The 19632-nt window shown below is 42.9% G+C and overlaps 1 protein-coding gene across 1 annotated transcript in view; it reads right to left on the reverse strand.

Moving 5' to 3' along the window:
* LOC111962629 (G1/S-specific cyclin-D2) overlaps nucleotides 1-19632 on the reverse strand; it is a 339617-nt gene that overhangs the window by 32706 nt on the left and 287279 nt on the right. The gene's annotated exons all lie outside the window — the stretch shown is intronic.

The raw sequence follows: 19632 nt of genomic DNA on the forward strand, positions 1-19632 counted from the left end.
CACACACACACACACACACACACACACACACACACACACACACACAAAGGTCTACCATAACTATCTTTTATATAGCAACAGCTCGCTTGTGGTTGAATGAGATAGCTTTCTAGGAAATGCAATGCAGCATAAAAAAGTTGTTGCGACAAACTTCTCTTATAGATAACACCACGATGACAGCCTATGCTCTGTATTGGACAACTGCATGTATTCATATATAAATATAATCCATATGGCTGAGGTTGTGATCATTACACTCATATGCAGAACGATACACATAGGACCCATGTCCAATACTTAATTCTAGGTATTATGCCTTGATAAAGGTCTCTTAAATATGCTACAGTGTAATGTTGGAGGAGCTTTAAGCATAACTGATAGTTTGCCAAAAAAGCTTAGTCTCTAATACTATTCTACCCCAAAAGATGAGTCAACTAGACTATCCTGCATGGATTGGGGGCAGTCTTCCGTTGCGCTCAAAGTTGTTAAATTCCATTCGAGTGGGTGTCTCTATCGGTTTGAAAGGCAACACCTTTGTTCTTGTACTTGTGAGAGAAGTGGGAAATGTCTCTTTAAAGCATTTTTTGTCTCGAGATAGTTTCCTCCCCATGTCACAGTTTGCATATAGCCAATAGGTCTTCTGCGCGTGATCGAGGCTTGCTGATTGTTACTGGGCAGAATTCTATTGCATAGGCTATGTTCGGAGAACCAGGGCAGTCCAACTCCTACAATAACTAACTATTTATCAATTCACACGATTAGCTGATGTTATTGCCCCCCTAGCATAGATAGAAATCGTAAAATTGCATCCAACAATCAAGCAATTCAGACATGGCAAAGCAACACATTCCAAATGGATGAAACCTCCACATCACACACGTTTTAAAGTTTTAACTAAAAAACAGTTAGACTTTTAAAAGTAAGAAGTTCGACAAGCAGACTAAGCTACTACAATAAAGATCAACATTTCTATAACATGTTTATTATACGCAAAAATGAGAGAAATATAGCCTAGGCTGAGGCTATAACTGTTTCTTAATTGGTTCCATGATAACCTATTATGTTGTTATGACAACCACAAATATTACAACTACATGAATGAGGCACTGAGTGATTAACCCCCCCTTCTGTCGGAATGTTTTGGACTACAAGAACGACTACATCAAAGACAATAAGGGATCTTTTTCAACGAACAATAGTATAGACTACTAGCCTACACATCCAGAAAGTTGCTCGTTTTGTGGCAGTGTATACAGGGAGTTCCCCCAGATATTTATCGTGTCCCTGACGCATTTCAATGAATTATTCTGGGATAAATTATTTCCCTCAGACAGAATAAACAATCAACATTCTACATCGTGCAAACCCATTTGTGCCATAATGACTGACCTTAAAGGCTCACACATATAATGCATAAAACGATGCAGTAGTAGACTACATTAAGCCAACATGCGCACAATCATGTCCAATTGAAGTTTATACTTTGCCAGACAGATACGCTTGTGAAGCGCCTTGATGGCCATGCTTCTCAACCACCTCCTCGGGTGTCAATATGCATTTGTTATACTATCCATTCATTCATATTTCAACCTATTTATCATATTTCGGCTTTCAAAATGGGGACTTATTTTAGGCTGTTCGTGTTCTGATTGCCTCTGCATCTCATGACTTGCTCATGCACCTGTCACTGCCATCAGAAATTACTTTTTTATGTCCATTTCTTGGACAGCATGTTAAACAAAGTGAAAAATAAAGACAGCCCAATAAGCCCATTTGTGTTCTTACTTCCAACAATCGTTTTGCTGCAGATGTTATCAAATGGAAAATGTAGTGTTTAAACTCTCTTTGGAACACAACACTTTGAACATTAAGATCCCCAATCCCCAAGTTATGGTAGATTTCTTATGATGCTAAGGTTAAAGTTTACAATGTCATCGAACAAATGCAAAAAAAAAAAGGTAAATCAGCGATCACATACCATTCGACAAACATTCTACGACTACAGTAGCGGCTCAGCACTGTAGCCTGAAAGAACCATGCTGCATTTTCGCGGAATAATGACGTCATCGCAGGCTCTGAGGAGCGTCAAACGCAGCGGAGGCGCTACATTATTTCCCAGATGCATGCAATTAACATGATATCCAATGGGACACAAACTAAAGAATATTGCAACATTTGTTTCAAACTTTATTTTGATTTGATAGGGATGTTTGAAAAGTTATCTCACCTCACCCGTGACTGCAATGTTTTTTCTCAAAGTTTACTCAAAGTGGTATGAAACAGCCTACATAAGGTTTTGAAATAACGGGAAGATAATGCAAGTGTGGGGTAAGCTAGGCAGCATACTTAAGGCACAAGTGGGTTGCTGACATCAAAACAGGAATTATGATGTTTTCAAAATGTGTCAAATTAACAGACATGGGAATTTTGGAAGGAACTTTATGAGTTTAAGGTTTCAATGTTCTACAAATGACAGCAATAGACTATAAACAATCTAAAGAAAAAGAAACCTTTTAACATTCAAAATTCTGAAAATTGACATATTTTAACTGAAAACCATCTAGAATGTCTATACCAACAAACATAGGTTGTACTTTCAAATTCATAAATGTTGATAATTTCCCAACAACTGTTCATAGTATATTTCTGAGAAATATTGTTTATCCTCCCTTTGAGCATGTTTACATATACATTATACATCAAATGAAACAACCATAATGTCTTCATTGGGCTGCTACATGGAACTGTGTTTGAAACTATTACAAAATAATGATCAAACAGGTTCAAAAAGGAATTCTGAAAATATTCCATTTCCATAATGTTACTAAATTAGGTTGTTTGAAAGCTGTCTGATTTCTAGATAAACTCAATTATGGCAGGTGATAGAAGTATGTTTTGAAAAACACGTGGAATGTTGCTTCCTATAGATAATTCTAACACACCTGCAGCCGAGTGCCACAGCTGCAAGCTGGTATTAGTGCAGTTCTGCAATGAAAGAATAACATCTTTCTAACCAGATAATTAACATAGGCCTATATGAAAACACAAAAACACATTTTGTTATTCACTTACACATGAAAAATCTAATAAATCGAACAAGTAACTAGATGTCTCACAGACCATATTAGAGGGCAAAAGGTAGAAAGAGGCAAATCCACTCTGTAGGTTCTTGGTTTGAATGACTTCAGACTGTATGGTTTGGTTTGATAATTTCAGACTGCATGCACCAATATATATTATATTTGTCCTTTTATTAAGTTTTATATTTGAAATTATTTAAAAAAGACTGTTTCAATGTTAACAATAACCTTGTTAATAGTGTTTAAAGAATGGGTTGATTAAATATAATTAAATTAAACCATTCAATTATTTATACCATAACAACATTAATAAAGTTCACTATTTAATTTCCAAAATTAATATATATACTAATGTTATTTATAGAAATAGCTTTTGTTCTCTTATTCCATACTTTTGACCTGGGGTGAACATTTTAACAGCATTTATATGTTGTTATAAAAGCAGCAATTGAAACCCAAAAAGTGTTGTGTTACATGTGATAACTGTGAAAAGCGGAGGAAATATTCCCTAAAAATTACCAAATAAATACAACATATTCTTGATGTATTAAAACATCAGAATAAATCAACCATGACAGGGTCAGAAGTTTTGTATGACAAAAAACATGTGCATACAGTGTTAATGCCAATTGATAGGAAGTCCAACTAGTGACTCCACCCCACTCTGCGTTTACATGTGTTCACCATTCACTAACTGCCTCATTGGCTGACTCCAAACACTGCAAAGTAATGTACTTGTGTAACAAACTCACCATTCACTCTTATGGTAATTCAAAGAGTTAATTAAGACGTTTTAACATTAAGAACTCCCCTGACATTGTCATCAAAAAATATAATCTATGGAGTATAAAGCAGAACCTTGTCAGGCAAGTTATGTGGTTGACACTTACAAAGCAATACAAACTCTATTTCCTGCATTACCCTGAGCTTGGACATCTGTTATAACTCACAGGTCTCCTTAGCTTGTCACACACAAGCATCAAAAGATATTACGTTACTACTCCATGTAGTAACAACCATGTAGTAAGACTGCACATTAGGCGGTCATGAGAGATCAGTTGCTACAAAATATGCTATCAATAATATACACTAAATGTTTCAGTTCAAAACATCTTATGCATGTTTGTAATTTGCTTATTTCACACATGCTCATAGCTTATAACAGCATTTCTGTTATTTTGTTGTGGTTGAACAACTGCAGATGTCTGAGTAAAACAATAACAAAACAGAAATAACTTGTCCATCCATACCACAATACCAGGCTGTTTGCAATGCTCCATTGGTTAGACTTATTTACATAACAGTAATGTTTTAGCTGATATCAACAAAGAAGTGCAAATTCAACGGTGTAATAATAGTGTCCTGTATCCCTCCTAATCGTAGAGTGCAGACACAGTACAGTCTGTAGGCTATCTGGACAATAGACAGAACCAGAAAGCCAGTTAGCCATAGCTTAGTCTGCATAACCACCCAACACTGCGTATTTCACACAATCCAAATTGTCTGCTTGAAACACAACACGTTAGATTAGGAACACATACATCCATGTTTGATTCAGCCAAACAGATTCATTTGATTCGATTATAATATGTTTTGACCACATTTTTCAAAGACGAAGTGGCATAACCCTTAGAAAAAAAGTGTTATCCTACGGCTGTCCCCATAGGAAAACCCTTTGAGGAACCCTTTTTGGTTCCAGGTAAAACACTTTTGGGTTCCATGAAGAAATCTTTTGACAGAGGGTTCTACGTGGAACCCAAAAGCGTTCTCCTATAGGGACAGTCGAAAAACCCTTCGGAACCCTTTTTTCTAAGAGTGTACAGAGAGAATGGATAAAGGAGTAAAAGCTATTCTAAACCACACACATGGAAAGAGAATAGGAGGGATATCTAGAGAGCCAGCTCATTTGACTATTTAGTGAAAGTAACTATGTGTAATGTATTGATTAAAAATAATCTAATCAAAGTTTATTGATCGAATACACAGATTTGCAGATGTTATCATAGGTGCAGCGAAATGCTTGTGTTTCTAACTCCAACAATGCAGTAAAAATACCTAGCAATACACAACAATATGCACATAATCCAAAAAGTAAAAATAAAGAAATTAAGAATAATGAAGAATAATCGAATGCTACAGGCTACATTCTCAACCCCTTTCCATACTCTGATATGTTTTAGAAACCAACTTACTAAATTCATGAGGGTTGTCCCTGGAAGCTCATGCACCTGTGGGATGTTTTTATTCTTTATTCTCACCATTCTATTACTGATGTTACAATGCTAATTTGGCACCAATGACCAGGGCTGTAAACTCACAGGCAAACTCCATCAGACATTCTGTATGCAAATATGTCCTCCTGCAATTTCTTTAAACCTGTTTTTGTCTCATTAAGTCCAAAAACAAGGGAAAGAGCAAAATATCTATGTTTAATTGTCATCTCCCAATGTTTCGGGGGGCGAGGGGTGGGCGTCTGAGGGGGCAAGGTGAATAACCTCCCTGTTAGAGAGATGAATTGATGCTGCCGACAAGAGGTACATGCTTCAAACATTCTCATATGCTATTTGGGGGTGGTTACAATCAGTTACAAAGTTGCAATAGTCTTGTATCATATGACTGATATTACAATATTTGCAGGTGCATGCCACAAAAACCTTGGGAACCGATGTGATCTAGACACAGACAAAGATAAATTAATAACACGTAGCTGTATTCTGTTTGTTATGCAACAAATCTTAAAAACACCAACTTCAGCCACATTTCTTCTCATATGTTTTTGAAGCAAATCCTTAGAATCAATCAAAGAAACAGCTCTTGAAAAGTAAAACAAAAATACAAGTTAAAGCATTTATAACTAAAAGCAATCTATCAAAGGGGTTGCTGACAGCACATTGAGGGACGTGTGGGTCTCTCCACAGAGGACATAGTAGATGTTGTTCTACCTGCATGGGACATACAAGGATGTCTGTAGAGCACCAACTAGACAAACCCTCCCTCTGCCAACAGAGAAGAGCCAGTCTGCTATTAATTTACCTTTATTTACTCTTCCCTCCTCTCTCACATGCTTGACCCTGCCTTTTGAACTCCACCAACAATCTTTCATGAACTCATCAGAGGAGATGAGAGGAGAGGGAAGATCTGGCGCACAGCTTGCCAAGCATAGTAACTATTCCCTTGCCCATCCAGAGGATACTTAATATAGGTTTTCCTTTCTTCTCACATTTGTCGGAGAACACAACTGCACATTTTTGAGCGGAGCAGGTCAGCTGCTGTTGTGTCTTCACCCCACTGCTTCTCTAGGATTTTCCAATGTTCATATCGGTAGCCCTTAAGTTTGTCACTCATGCAACAACTGCTTATCAATATCATTCCAGAGCCTAAGCTTTTTCCCCCTCCTTTCCTTTGCAACCCACAAGTAAAAATAAAGGCATTGTTGGTCCAAGGGGCCTTGCAAGGACTCTCTGGGGGCAGGTTGTGTCCCTCATGGTGTAATTCTGCACACCTGATTCCTGGTCATTTAAAACGTTGATCCAGAGGGAGCAAAAACACCCGGAAGACTTCCACCCACATGTCCAAACCAAATGTGTATCATCACAACCTTTTATTGTACTGCAAGACAGTCCAATGGGTAGTTTTCATTAGGCACCAAACAAAAGAAAAATGACCCAAACAGGGAGAGACCACCTGGACGTTAAAAACATTTTATGTTGTGTGCCCTAATGAACTGATGACTCTGATGGCTAGTTCCTAAAGAATGTGTTCCCTTCGTTGTCTGAGTGAAAACATTGCATGGGCTTCAAACTTCAGACTTTAATTTATCCTCAATATGTTCTCTCAGACAGATGTCAGTTTGAGACAGATAGAGAGACAGATGGAATGAAAGTCAACCAATCCCCTGGGAGGTTCAATGACATTTTGTCTCTGAAGTCATGTCCAAAATTATTGTCACCCTTGATAAAGATGAAATCAAATAATTAAAATACTAATACAAAAATAGCTATATTACATGCTCAGAATTTTAAAAAATTATATTATTTTATACTTGGAACTGTATATTAAACGATAAAGTACTTTGGCATTCATTGATGGGAATGCTTCAGAATCATCCAAAGGAAAAAATACATGGATTGATACCTCATTTGTCTACACGTCAACTGTAATCCTGATCATACAGCATACAGTTTAAGTTGATTGACACCCAATTTTGACACCTGCTGCAAATCGCCCAGAGAAAGAAATGCTGCCTCTGAGTGAGTCATTCATACAAATCATGTTTAATGTATGATTCATGCACCTCTTCCTGTTGGGAACAGAAAAATGCTGCCTATTGACATTATGTTTGTCAAACAGACAAAAAGCATTGCAAACGTGACAGGTTTAACTATGTGTTCTCCGCAAGTTGAATTGAGAAAGTGGGAATAAGGTGGCACAGAGACCTTTCTGCCTGCAGCTGTATTTAAGATGCTCTTCTATTGACTTTGAAACCCAGAAAAAAATTGACAGTGTTTCAAGGCTTGATGTGCTCATTGTCGTGTCATTGCAAACACCTGAACGTTGCTGCGTACATGCACAGTGGGTAAGGGCCCCATATTCCCTGCAGTGTGTGTGGTTAGGTCAGGGCCCCGAAGGTCTCCAGCACAAACAGATGTTACATGAGATCAGGACCTGGGTATAGTAAAGATAAACTAGATTATTTAAACAATTATACCACTCTAATATTCCATCCATACCCATCAGGTGTTGACTCATCTGGTATATCTAATATTAACATGGAACAGTCTGGGAAGACAAAAAAACAACCATAAAACACATGTTGCTGGTTGAAGACAAACACTGACACAGATGTAGAGATGACGCACGCACGCACGCACGCACACACACACACACACACACACACACACACACACACACACACACACACACACAAACAAATGTTCACGCTCTCACTTGCACATCCAGCCTGGTTTCATAGACTAGACGTAACATAGTAAATGTAAATACCGTTAACTCATATTATATGTTACGTTTGGTACGTTGCATAAGACAGATGGTTACTTAATGCAAAAATGAAAGTGGGGGATGGGTGGGATTATAACATGAATGTCAAGCAACTCAAAGGTTGTGAGTTCGAATCTCATAACAGACAACTTCAGCATTTTAGTTAATTGGCTACTTTTTAACTACTTAATTATTTTTTAGCTACCTTGCAACTAAACTCAGCAAAAAAAGAAACATCCTCTCAATGTCAACTGCATTTATTTTTTAGCAAATTTAACATGTGTAAATATTTGTATGAACATAAGAAGATTCAACAACAGACATAAACTGAACAAGTTCCACAGACATGTGACTAACATAAATTGAATAATGTGTCCCTGAACAAAGGGGGGTCAAAATCAAAAGTAACAGTCAGTATCTGGTGTGGCCACCAGCTGCAATAAGTACTGCAGTACATCTCCTCCTCATGGACTGCACCAGATTTGCCAGTTCTTGCTGTGAGATGTTACTCCACTCTTCCACCAAGGCACCTGCAAGTTCCCGGACATTTCTGGGGAGAATGGCCCTAGCCCTCACCCTCCGTTCGAACAGGTCCCAAACGTGCTCAATGGGATTGAGATCCGAGCTCTTCGCTGGCCAGAACACTGACATTCCTGTCTTGCAGGAAATCACGCACAGAACGAGCAGTATGGCTGGTGGCATTGTCATGCTGGAGGGTCATGTCAGGATAAGCACGAAGGGTAACACATGAGGGAGGAGGATGTTTTCCCTGTAATGCACAGCATTGAGATTGCCTGAAATGACAACAAGCTCAGTCCGATGATGCTGTGACACACCGTCCCAGACCCTCCACCTCCAAATCGATCCCGCTCCAGAGTACAGGCCTCGGAGTAACGTTCATTCCTTCGACGATAAACGCAAATCCGACCATCACCCCTGGTGAGACAAAACCGCGACTCATCAGTGAAGAGCAGTTTTTGCCAGTCCTGTCTGGTCCAGCGACGGTGGGTTTGTGCCCATAGGCGACGTTGTTGCCGGTGATGTCTGGTGAGGTCCTGCTTTACAACAGGCCTACAAGCCCTCAGTCCAGCATCTCTCAGCTTATTGCGGACAGTCTGAGCACTAATGAAGTGATTGTGCGTTCCTGGTGTAACTCGGCAGTTGTTGTTGCCATCCTGTACCTGTCCCGCAGGTGTGATGTTCGGATGTACCGATCCGGTGCAGGTGTTGTTATGCATGGTCTGCCACTGCGAGGACCATCAGCTGTCCATCCTGTCTCCCTGTAGTGCTGTCTTAGGCATCTCACAGTACGGACATTGCAATTTATTGCCCTAGCCACATCTGCAGTCCTCATGCCTCCTTGCAGCATGCCTAAGGCTTGTTCACGCAGATGAGCAGGGACCCTGGGCATCTTTCTTTTGGTGTTTTTCAGAATCAGTAGAAAGGCCTCTTTAGTGTCCTAAGTTTTCATAACTGTGACCTTAATTGTCTACCGTCTGTAAGCTGTTAGTGTCTTAACGACCGTTCCACAGGTGCATGTTCATTAATTCTTTATTGTTCATCAAACAAGCATGGGAAACAGTGTTTAAACCCTTTACAATGAAGATCTGTGTAGTTATTTTGATTTTTAGGAATTATCTTTGAAAGACAGGGTCTTGAAAAAGGAACGTTTCTTTTTTTGCTGAGTTTATTTAGCATGTTAGCTAACCCTTCCCCCAATCATAACCTTAACCCTGTTAGCTAACCCTTCCCCTAACCTTAACCCCTTTAGCTAACCCTTCCCCTAACCCTAACCTTAACCCTTTAACCTAACTCCTAAACTTAACCCTATCCTTAAACTTAACCTAAGCCCTAACCCCTAGCCTAGATAAAATTAGTCAGCTAGCTAACGTTCGCCACCTAGCCTCCTAGCTAGAATACGTAACATATCATACGTATTGCATCAGCCTCAGCCCAAGCTCCCAACCACCAGGCCACCAGCCCTCCATGATCCTCCCTACAGTTCTCGAGAGCTGCCCCTCAACTATCCGAGACCCTCCCCCAGAGCCCCCCACCCCAAAAATATAATAAGAAATAAATAAGAAATCCATGTGCCTTATTAAAAGTTAATTTGTGGAATTTCTTTCCTTCTTAAAACTTCTTCTTAATAGGGGGGCGCTGTTTTCACTTTGGAAAAAATCGTGCCCAAATTAAACGGCCTCGTACTCTGTTCTAGATCATACAATATGCATATTATTATTACTATTGGATAGAAAACACTCTGAAGTTTCTAAAACTGTTTGAATTATATCTGTGAGTAAAACAGAACTCATTTGGCAGCAAACTTCCATACAGGAAGTGAAAATTCTGAAAATGAGGCTCTGTGTCAGGGCCTGCCTATTCAACTGGCTTTTATTTATGGATCTGTATGCACTTCATACGCCTTCCACTAGATGTCAACAGGCAGTAGAAGGTTGAATGGGGTGTCTAGCTTGATGTGAGGCCGAATAAGAGCTTTTGGAGTGACAGGTCCGCTCTTTTGTCAGTTTTCAACTGCGCGCAGGGGAACCTCACATTTTCTTCTGAAAAGCGTTCGGTATACACGACGAATTGCTCCGGCTCTAAATTTATTGGATACATATGAGAAGAACATCATAAAGTAGGATTTTCAACCGAGTTTGACCAGTTTATTCGACGTTTATTGGGAATTTTGGAATTTTTCGTTCCAGGCGCCAAGAGTTGATGGGCATGTTCGCGCCACAATGCTAGCCAAAGTTGCTAATTCGACAGAAGAAATGGACATTCTAAAACCAAACAACGATTTATTCTGGACCTAGGACTCCTTGCACAACATTCTGATGGAAGATCAGCAAAAGTAAGAGAATATTTATGATGTTATTTCGTATTTTTGTGTTATATGTTGGCTCCAACACGGCGGAGAATAGGTGAGCACTGTCTCACAATAATGCATGCTGTATGTTGTAGTAAAGTTATTTAAAAAAATCTAACACAGCGGTTGCATTAAGAACCAGTGTATCTTTCATTTGCTGTACAACATGTATTTTTTAGTAAAGTTTATGATGAGTTCTTTGGTTAGATTAGGTGACTGTCCAAAATATCTCCGGACATTTTGGTGAATTGTTGCTACGTATTCACAATGTATAACCACGATTTGCAGCTCTAAATATGCACATTTTCGAACAAAACATAAATGTATTGTATAACCTGATGTTATAAGACTGTCATCTGATGAAGTTGTCCAAAGGTTAGTGATGAATTTTATCTCTATTGCTGGTTTTTGTGAAAGCTATATTGGCGGTGAATAAATGGCTTTGTGTGTTTGGCTATTGTGGTAAGCTAATATAATTCTATATTGTGTTTTCGTTGTAAAACACTTAAAAAATTGCAAATATTGGCTGGATTCACAAGATGTTTATCTTTCATTTGCTGTACACCATGTATTTTTCATAAATGTTTTATGATGAGTATTTATGTATTTCACGTTGCTCTCTGTAATTATTCTGGCTGTTTTGGTGCTATTTGTGATGGTGGCTGCAATGTAAAACTACGATTTATACCTCAAATATGCACATTTTCGAACAAAACATAAATGTATTGTATAACATGATGTTATAAGACTGTCATTGATGAATTTGTTCAAGGTTAGTGATTAATTTTATCTCTATTTCTGGGTTTTGTGAAAGCTACCTATGCGGTGGAAACATGGTGAAAACATGGCGTTGTGTGTTTGGCTATTGTGGTTAGCTAATATAAATACATATTGTGTTTTCGCTGTAAAACATTAAAAAAAATCGGAAATGATGGCTGGATTCACAAGATGTTTATCTTTCATTTGCTGTATTGGACTTGTGATTTCATGAAATTATATTATATGATATCCCTGTCCCGTTAGGCTAGGCTATACTAGTCAGCTTTTTTGATGAGGATGCTCCCGGATCCGGGATGGGTAGCCCTGAAAGGTTAATGCGTTTGAGCCAATCAGTTGTAACAGGTGCGTGTTGGTGGCAGGGAAGTTAAGCGCAGGAGAACGAATTTGGTATAAACGGAGTCGTTTAACCTCTTGACGCTAGGGGTCAGATTTTTTTTTTCTTTATTTTTTTTTTCTTCTACTAGGATCAGTGATGCCTAGAAGGTCGGTGATGTCGACCACTGAACACCGCCCGAACAAGGAGAGGGACCGACTTCGGCGGAAGTTATGACATCAGTTATGTTGTGACAAGGTAGGGGTTGTATGCAGAAGATAGCCCTATTTGGTAAAAGACCAAGTCCATACTATGGCAAGAACAGCTCAAATAAGCAAAGAGAAATGATAGTCCATCATTGCTTTAAGACATGAAGGTCAGTCAATACGGAAAATGTCAAGAACTTTGAAAGTTTCTTCAAGTGCAGTCGCAAAAACCATCAAGCGCTATGATGAAACTGGCTCTCATGAGGACCGACACAGGAAAGGAACCCCAGAGTTACCTCTGCTGCAGAGGATGAGTTCATTAGAGTTATGTTATGACGTGGCCCTCTTTGGGTACAGCGAGCAACAACCCCCTCTCTCTCACCACCTCTCTCTTCCCCCTACACCCAGGCTCTGTTAGGCAGGTCATACATTCCTAGAGGAGTTTCTCTCCTCATGGCCAGAGTATAGAGAGAGTGAGTTTCACAGGAGAACAAAGGAACCTCTTCCACATCACAGAACTTGAGAACTGAACAATGTCCATGTTTTGGAGAATGTGTACACGGTCGGGGTAGAATCCAGCTACGACCGGTCCATTTCGTTTAATGTTTGTGAAACACATGAGACAATACAGCCACATTACCATAACTCTGTTATTACATGAGTCTCAGTTGTGAGGCTTGCATCTAATTGTTGTATAACATGAATGAGTAAAGATGAAACTATTTGTGAAATGATGTAATGTGATTATAAACTGTTTAATGAAGGAAACTCCAATTCCCTTTGGAGTTTAACTAGGTCATAGGCCCGCACCATGAGCACAGACATTGACCTGGCGTCATGGGACAGCCCTCTTCTGTTGTTACGAATTTACCCTCATTACTGAGGGGCAGCTCATGACTGGAGGGCAGCTCATGACTGGAGGGCAGCTCATGACTGGCAGGCAGCTCATGACTGGCAGGCATCTCATGACTGGCAGGCGGCTCATGACTGGCAGGCGGCTCATGACTGGAGGGCGGCTCATGACTGGAGGGCGGCTCTGGCGGCTCCTGACTGGCTGGCGGCTCTGGCGGCCTCCTGACTGGCAGGCGGCTCTGGCGGCTCTCTGACTGGCTTGGCGGCTCTGGCGGCTCCTGACTGGCTGGCGGCTCTGGCGGCTCCTGACTGGCTGGCGGCTCTGGCGGCTCTGACTGGCTGGCGGCTCTGGCGGCTCCTGACTGGCTGGCGCTCTGGCGGCTCCTGACTGGCTGGCGGCTCTGGCGGCTCCTGACTGACGGACGGCTCTGGCGGCTCCTGACTGACGGACGGCTCTAGCGGCTCCTGACTGACTGACGCCTCTAGCGGCTCCTGACTGATGGACGGCTCTGGACAGACGGGCGGCTCTGACGGCTCGGGACAGACGGGCGGCTCTGACGGCTCGGGACAGACGGGCGGCTCAGATGGCGCTGGGCAGACGGATGGCTCAGATGGCGCTGGGCAGACGGATGGCTCAAATGGCGCTGGGCAGACGGATGGCTCAGATGGCGCTGGGCAGACGGATGGCTCAGATGGCTGGGCAGACGGATGGCTCAGATGGCGCTGGCAGACGGATGGCTCAGATGGCGCTGGGCAGACAGGGGGCTCAGACGGCGCTGGACAGACGAGCAGTGCAGGCGGCGTTGGGCAGACGGCCGACTCTGACCTGCTGAGGCGCACAGTAGGCCTGGTGCGTGGTGCCGGAGCTGGTGGTACCGGACTGGAGACACACACCTCAAGGCTAGTGTGGGGAACAGGAACAGGGCAACTGGACTCTCGAGGCGCACTATAGGCCTGGTGCGTGGTACCGGAACTGGAGGTACCGGGCTGAGGGCACGCACCTCAGGGCGAGTGCGGGGAGAAGGAACAGTGCGTACAGGGCTCTGGAGACGTACAGGAGGCTTGGTGCGTGGTGCCGGAACTGGAGGTACTGGGCTGGAGACACGCACCATAGGGAGAGTGCGTGGAGGAGGAACAGGGCTCTGGAGACGCACTGGAGGCCAGATATGTTGAGCCGGCTTCATGGCACTTGGCTCAACGCTCAATCTAGCCCGGCCAGTGCGGGGAGGTGGAATAACCCGCACCGGGTTATGCACACGTACAGGAGACACCGTACGCTCTTCCGCATACACGGTGTCTGCCCGTACTCCCGCTCTTCACGGTAAGCATGAGAAGTGGGCGCAGATCTCCTACCCGACTTCGCCACACTACCCTTTATCCCCCCCCCCAAGAATCTTTGGGATTTCTTCTTGGGTTTCCGTGCTAGCCGCGTACCTTCATAACGCCGGTTCCTCTCTCCGGTTGCCTCTGCTCTCCTAGCTGCCTCCAGCTGTTCCCATGGGAGGCGATCCTTTCCAGCCAGGATCTCCTCCCATGTGTAGCAACCCTTGCCGTCCAAAACGTCCTCCCAAGTCCATTTCTCCTGGTCCCGCTGCTGCTGCTGCTGTCGCTGGTGCCCGTTGCCACGCTGCTTGGTCCTAGTTTGGTGGGTGGTTCTGTAACGGCTTTCTTCCTGGGATGAAGGAGAGGACCAAAATGCAGTGCGGCTAGTGTTCAACATAATTTAATAAAGAATATGAGAACACTACAAACAACAAAACAATAAATGTGAAAACCAAAAACAGTCCTATCTGGTGCAGAACACAAAGACAGAAGACAACCACCCACAATCCCCAACACAAAACAAGCCACCTATATATGATTCTCAATCAGGGACAACGATTGACAGCTGCCTCTGATTGAGAACCATATTAGGCTGAACACAGAAACAGACAAACTACACACACAACATAGAATTCCCACCCAGCTCACGTCCTGACCAACACTAAACAAGCAAAACACACAAGAACTATGATCAGGACGTGACAACTAGCCTACAGGTAGAATATACCCTGATAAAAATAAATCACATTGGCTACGCATAGATTGTCTGCAAGGAACTTGAAACATTTTAACAACTATCAACCTCGTCCAGCCCAAAGCTTGAGCTAATAAAATATTCTGGACCCTCAGAGCTTCCTATGCCAGTGAGTTCCGGACAGACACAGACCGCTGTAGACTATTTGCACAAGGGATAAAAAGTAATCTAATCAAACCTATTTTATAATGTTTCCACCAGATCAGAGCATGACCTTTTTTTCCCTTTCACACTGGTTATCGAGTGGTTATCGAAAGGGAGAGAGCTGGAAATATTTTTCAAATAGGTTACATTGAGGAACTATTGTCATTCTCAATGGATGTAAAAACAGACTTTACTTGCTGTTTGAGTTGAGGAAATGTTTGAGAAGCTCCACAGCTCATTAGTGGTGGTGAGTTAAGACAATCTGAAATACTATCAGATCCCCAAATGGTACATTTATAAGCCTACATTTGCGCCCAGGCCAGGTAGCCTAGGCCTACTTCTATGCGTAATCAGGTACGCGTCTTTACTCAACATTGACAGGAGCACTCCAAAGAAAACGCAATTAATAAATGGACAATTTGTAAATGGAATAAAATAAACCAAAACTTGTTTCTCACAAGTGTAGCCTAGGTTGTGCGCTCTGCAAACATCGTGTCCACGCCGACAATGAGAACTGTTGTCACGCCTGATGCTGGAAGAAGACCAAAGTGCAGCGTGGTGAGCGTACATTTTCCTTTTATTTTAAAATGACGCCAACAAAAACAACAAACGATGAAAACAACCGTGAAGCTTACACGGCTAAGTGCCACTAACAAAAGTCAACTACCCACAACGAAAGGAGGGAAAAAGGGCTACCTAAGTATGTTTCCCAATCAGAGACAACGATAGACAGTTGTCCCTGATTGAGAAACATACCCGGCCAAAACATAGAAACACAAAATCATAGAAAACAAAACACAGAATGCCCACCCCAAATCACACCCTGACCAAACCAAATAGAGACATAAAAAGGCTCTCTAAGGTCAAGGCGTGACAGTACACCTCCCAAAGGTGCGGACTCTGGCCGCAAAACCTGAACCTATAGGGGAGGGTCTGGGTGGGCATCTATCCGCGGTGGCGGCTCAGGTGCGGGACGTAGACCCCGCTCCACCACTGGCTCACCCCACTTTGGTGGCACCACTGGTGCGGGGACCCTCGCTGCGGGCCCCGGACTGGGCACCCTCGCTGCGGGCCCCGGACTGGGCACCCTCGCTGCGGGCCCCGGACTGGGCACCCTCGCTGCGGGCCCCGGACTGGGCACCCTCGCTGCGGGCCCCGGACTGGGCACCCTCGTTGCGGGCCCCGGACTGGGGACCGTCGCTGGAGGCTCCGGACTGGGGACCGTCGCTGGAGGCTCCGGACTGGGGACCTTCGCTGGAGGCTCCGGACTGGGGACCTTCGCTGGAGGCTCCGGACTGGGGACCTTCGCTGGAGGCTCCGGACTGGGGACCTTCGCTGGAGGCTCCGGACAATGAGGACATTTTGCATGTTGCGTTTGTTGCATGTTGCGTTCCTTCAGTATAATAAGAATACACCTTCTTATCTTCATTGTATCTGATCAGGACAAACGTGAGGCCCATAGCCTGGCCTCCCTCCCAAAACTCTGGACCTCTGCAATGACAAATCAAACTCCCTTCATCATAATTACAGCACCACCCATCAATTCACTGCACCATCCCACACTTGGATCAGCCTGCAATAATCGAATCCTTTTGGAAAACTGGAGTGTCAGATGGTAATTTATAAACAATATCTTTCAAGTTGTTCTTTTGACCCGCTGGTGACATCAGCTCTGTGGGCTGCAGAGCTGCTGTGTGTGTTTAATGGCAACATGTGTCGCTCCCTATCTCGTTCTCCAAGTGGCACAAAGGTAAAGGGAAGCTTAACAGCGTGGGAAAATGCTGAACAGTGTGAAATTACCTTGATCCAAAGATTCCTGCCGCATACCAGCACAACGAATCCGTAACAGCACAGGCACTAACTCAGTCAGCCTGGCCGAGAAAAGAACAGCTGAGAGAGAGAAGTTGAGAGAGATAGAGGGAAAAAAGAGAGAAAGAGAAAAAGAAAGAAAAAGAGTAATATTCTGCAACAGCCAGAAGTCTATATGTATATCCCATATTATACTTTTTTTTCTTAACCTTTATTTAACTAGGCAAGTCAGTTAAGAACATATTCTTATTTACAATGACAGCCTACCGGGAAACAGTGGGTTAACTGCCTTGTTCAGGGGCAGAACGACAGATTTTTACCTTGTCAGCTCAGGAATTCGATCCAGCAAACTTTCAGTTACTGCCCCAATGCTCTAACCACTAGGCTACCTGCTGCCCCTACAGACCTATATCCCACAATAAAGTTGTATATTATAGGTCTACATCCAATGATCATTTTTTTAAACATTTTTATTTAACCTTTATTTAAGTAGGAAAAAGGGGTATCTATCTACTACAGTGCATTCGGAAAGTATTCACACCCCTTGACTTTTTCCAGATTTTTTTAGGTTACAGCCTTATTCTTAAATTGATTAAATCGTTTTTTCCTCATCAATCTACACACAATACCCCATAACGACAAAGCAAAAATTGGTTAAGACATTTTTTGCTAATTTATTGAAAAATTTAAAACAGAAATATCATATTTACATAAGTATTCAGACCCTTTACTAGGTACTTTGTAGAAGCACCACTGGCAGCGATTACAGCCTTGAGTCTTCTGTGGTATGACGCTACAAGCTTAGCACACCTGTATTTGGGGAGTTTCTAAAATTCTTCTCAGCAGATCCTCTCAAGCTCTATCAGGTTGGATGGGGAGCGTTGCTGCACAGCTATTTTCAGGTCTCTCCAGAGATGTTCGATTGGGTTCAAATTCTGGCTCTGACTTGGCCACTCAAGGACATTCAGAGACTTGTCCCAAAGCCACTCCTTGGCTGTGTATCTTGGCTGTGTGCTTGGGGTCGTTGTTCAGTTGGAAGGTGAACCTTCGCCCCAGTCGGAGGTCCTCAGCACTCTGGAGCAGGTTTTCATCAAGGATCTCTCTGTACCTTGCTCTGTTCATCTTTCTCTCGTTCCTGACTAGTCTCCCAGTTCCTGCCGCTGAAAAACATCACCACAGCATGATGCTGCCAACACCATGCTTCAACATAGGGATGGTGCCAGGTTTCCTCCAGACGTGATGCTTGGCATTCAGGCCAAAGAGTTCAATCTTGGTTTCATCAGACCAGTCTGTGATTCTTTAAGTGCCTTTTGGCCTTTTACTGAGGAGTGTCTTCCATCTGGCCATTCTACCATAAAGGCCTGATTGGTGGAGTGCTGCAGAGATGGTTGGGCTTCTGGAAGGTTCTCCCATCTCCAAAGAGGAACTCTCGAGCTCTCTCAGAGTGACCATCGGGTTCTTGGTCCCCTTCCTGACCAAGGCCCTTTCCCCCGATTGCTAAATTTGGCCGGACGGACAGCTCTAGGAAGAGTCTTGGTGGTTCCAAACTTCTTCCATTTAAGAATGATGGAGGCTACTGTGTACTTGGGGACCTTCAATGCTACAGAAATGTTTTGGTACCCTTCCCCAGATTTGTGCCTTGACACAATCCTGTCTTGTAGCTCTACGGAAAATTTCTTTGACCTCATGGCATGGTTTTTGCTCTGACATGCACTGTCAACTGTAGGACCTTGGGCCTCCCAAGTGGCACAGCTGTCTAAGGCATTGCATCACAGTGTTAGAAGCGTCACTACAGACCCGGGTTTGATCCATGAAGACCCATGAGGCGGCGCACAATTGGCCCAGCATTGTCTTGGTTAGGGGAGGGTTTGGCCGGCCGGGATATCCTTGTGCTCTAGTAACTCCTTGTGGCTGGCCGGGCGCATGCACGCTGACTTCGGGCGCCAGTTGTACGGTGTTTCCTCCAACACATTGGTGTGGCTGGTTTCTGGGTTAAGCGAGGACGCATGGCTCTTGACCTTTGCCTTTCCCAAGTCCGTATGGGACTTGCAGCAATGGGACAAGATTGTAACTACCAATTGGGGAGAAAAAGGGGTAAAACGTTTTTAAAAATATATACGTACAGTTGAAATCGGAAGTTTACATACACCTTAGCCAAATACATTTAAACTCAGTTTTTCACAATTCCTGACATTTAATCTGGGAAAAAATTCCCTGTCTTAGGTCAGTTAGGATCACCATTTTATTTTAAGAATGTGAAATGTCAGAATAATAGTAGAGAGAGTGATTTATTTCAGCTTTTATTTCTTTCATCACATTCCCAGTGGGTCAGAAGTTTACATACACTCAATTAGTATTTGGTAGCATTGCCTTTAAATTGTTGAACTTGGGTCAAACGTTTTGGGTAGTCTTCCACAAGCTTCCCACAATAAGTTGGGTGAATTTTGGCCCATTCCTCCTAACAGAGCTGGTGTAACTGAGTCAGGTTTGTAGGCCTCCTTGCT

This window comes from Salvelinus sp. IW2-2015, linkage group LG4q.1:29, assembly GCF_002910315.2.
Source record: "Salvelinus sp. IW2-2015 linkage group LG4q.1:29, ASM291031v2, whole genome shotgun sequence".
NCBI lineage: Eukaryota > Metazoa > Chordata > Actinopteri > Salmoniformes > Salmonidae > Salvelinus > Salvelinus sp. IW2-2015.